The following is a 3,397-nucleotide window of genomic DNA, read 5'->3' on the forward strand; positions in this document are numbered from 1 at the left end:
TAACTGAGCTTCTAGATTTTCAGTCTGAAGTCTGTCAGTGCTCCCTTTATTTTTGGAGCCTGGTTAAAGTACTGCTGACACAGATAAAAGCCAAAGAGAATATTAAATAAAACACCTTTAACACAGTCATTATATTGGTGCATAAACTTGGTGGCCAATAGGTTTCGCTTTTAATGCATCCAGTGATGTCATCCATGTTGGCTTTTGACATTTAGAAGCTGACTCTCGAGATTAAAATAAAAAATAGAATGCGCATTTCTGGAAAGTATAGTGTTTGTTAATTTGACGTCTATTTATTTTAGATCAATGATGTAGAGGCTCGCAATGCTGGCAATGCACTGCATCACCTCATATTACTGTACTGGACCAACCCCATGCTGCTATAACGTGTGCTCAGTGACTACAGCACCAGTGCTATATATATATACACACCGAAAACTTCTGATAATCAAGGAACTGCCGTAAACAATTTGCACAAGTTCTTTTTAAATTAAAAGAAATCTTCATCCAGCCTGTGCATAACTATGCTAAACAACATGCATCCACAGACATACTGCAAGAGGGAGTATTTTTGCACCCAGATTTGAGCAAGACCCCCACCCCTTGTTAATTGCAATGCATTACTCTCCCACCCCACCCCACCCCATCCATAATTCAATAATAGACCTCAGCATCAATGTAGGGAGAGCACCCCTAATGCAGCAGCTGAGATTTCCATTCAACACATTCTATGCCCTGTGGCCAACTTGAACAAGTCTATCAAGTAAGTAACTGTTAGTGCCACGTTTCAGGAAATGTTACACGGTGGAATTAGATGCACCAGAAGCTGGCAGGAGACTGTCGTGTCTGAATTGTGTTTGCAAGAGACATTATTCAGTCCTCGGCTCAAGCACACATCTTGGAGGATTCTACTTCAGTTTTATTAGAATTATATTTCTCTCCATTTAATAGTTTTTATCGGAAAAGTAAGTGGGTTTAAACAAGTGTGTATTTGTGACAAAAATCACAAAAATCTGCTAACGGACTATTCGCCCTGCTGCATTTTCTCCTTGTATTCCTGGCTGTTGCTTCTGGATTAGAGTGTCAGGTGTGGCTCAGTTGGGAGCACTCTCGCCTCTGAGGCACTAGGATATGGGTTCAAGCCCCAGTCTAGACACTTGAGACGCACAATCTAGGCTGGCAGTCCTGAGGGAGTGCTGCACTGTTGGAGATCCTGTCTACCCTCTCAGGTGAATGTAACATGGCACTATGTCAAAGAAGCGCAGGGGAGTTCTCTGCAATACCTTGGCCAATATTTATCTCGCAACCAACATCACTAAAACAGATTGTCTGGTCATTATCACATTGCTGTTTGTGGGAGCTTGCTGTGCGCAGATTGGCTGCTGTGTTTCCTACATTACAACAGTGACTACACTTCAAAAAGTACTTCATTGGCTGTAAAGCGCTTTGGGACGTCCGGAGGTTGTGAAAGGCGCTATATAAATGCAAGTCTTTACTTCCGTCACTAAAGTAGCATCACCGATGGGTGGCTGCAGCAGGAGGGGATATAGAAGGGCCACTACTGCTATCAGTACAAATGCAGCGCCTAGGGTCTCCTTTGCTACGGTTACCGTGGGCTCTTTCACTTTAACGATGATGCAGGAGGTATATGGTGGCACATAATTGCCACTGACATGAATGGCAACTGACTGCTTCTTGGTTCTATGCCATTACTGAAGGGCATCTCTTGAATCCCTCTGTGTGAACAATGGGAATCCAGAAGGTCTCCGAATCCCTCCTGCATGATTGCCGGTAACCATTTAAGTAAGCTAAAGCCATGACTGCTTCTTAGAGTTTGGATTGCCAAAGCCTCCACAGCAGCAACCTATAGAAAATACCTCTACTGTGTCTATCATCTATATTGCAGAGGTCACAACTGCAGAGTCCCTGCCATTGCCGTACGCGTAGTGCAAATAGCCGACCGTCCAACTTAACCATACCTCCTTCCACTGCTGTACATATGGAGGCAAATAACTGTCAATAACACAGGCTATTGCCAAGATTTGCCCTGTGCTGGATTTAATGCCAAAACTGCACTCTTGCCAGTCAGCATAACTCCTCCCAGAACTAGCCAATTTTCCTCAGCACACAAAAACTTACATACTCATGGTAGATACTTGATGCTATTGGAAATCTCTCCGGGCAGGCTGCTTCTGCAGGGGGAGGCTGGTGGGGGCTCTTTGTTCTCTGCCCCAGAGGGCTGTGAATGCTGAGTCATTGAGTATATTCAAAGCTGAGATCGATAGATTTTTGGACTCTAGGGGAATCAAGGGATATGGAGATCGGGCAGGAAAGTGGAGTTGAGGTCGACAATCGTCCATGATCTTATTGAATGACGGAGCAGGCGAGGGGCTGCATGGCCTACTCCTGCTCTTTTTCTTATGTTCTTATGTTCACCATGATGGTGGGAGGTATTTGACAGTGGTCTGGGCTCTTAGTCAGCTGAAGATCTCCCCATCCAGTGCCGCTGCAGCAGTTGAAACGGTCAGGGTGGCTGCTGCACTTGGTAAGGTCTGAAGCTGGCCTCAGGGCTCCTAACCCACATTTAAAGACTCTTCAACTAAGGTGTTGCTGTCTCATTCAGTAAAGGAAGATCCAGCTTTTCAGCCCATGGACAAAGGAGGCCTTGGCAATGAATATCACTTCATCCCACACCCCTGCCCACCCCCACTTAAGAAATGCCTTCTGAAACTTGGGCTACATTCCACATGATGTTAAGTGCCTTCACTTTCTCTACTTCAAAATCTACCATGGCAGTTGGGGAATTTAAATTCAGTTAATTAAATAAATCGGGAATAAAAAGCTAGTATGATTAATGGTGACCATGAAACTATCGGATTGTCGTAAAAAACCCATCTGGTTCACTAATGTCCTTTAGGGAAGGAAATCTGCCACCCTTACCCGGTCTGGCCTATTTGTGACTCCAGACCCACAGCAATGTGGTTGACTCTTAACTGCCCTCTGAAATAGCCAGTAGCAAGCCACACTGTCATATCGGAAAAAAATAGCTGTGATGGACTGCAGTGGTTCAAGGCGGCGGCTCACCACCACCTTCTCAAGGGCAATTAGGGGGATGGATAATAAATACTGGGCCTTGCCAGCGACGCCCACATCCCGTGAATGAATAACTAAAAAAAAAAAACTCCTGTTGCATACCACCAGGCAGCCACTTCAAAACTTCCTGCCGCTGTAGGGGGAGCAGACGGCTAGGATTGAAAGGGTACTAAATAATAGGCACCAAGGGCTGGACGGCTGTCGGATTTATTTTCAGTCAGATGTTTGTGTCACTGACAGGATGCGTGCAGAATGATTTGAGGCCAAGGTGGGGGATACTTTCACGAAGGAGTAGCAGAATGAC

Source organism: Somniosus microcephalus, chromosome 18 (genome assembly GCF_052327205.1).
Source record: "Somniosus microcephalus isolate GS21.2 chromosome 18, FLI_Smic_1.0, whole genome shotgun sequence".
In the NCBI taxonomy this organism is placed as follows: domain Eukaryota; kingdom Metazoa; phylum Chordata; class Chondrichthyes; order Squaliformes; family Somniosidae; genus Somniosus; species Somniosus microcephalus.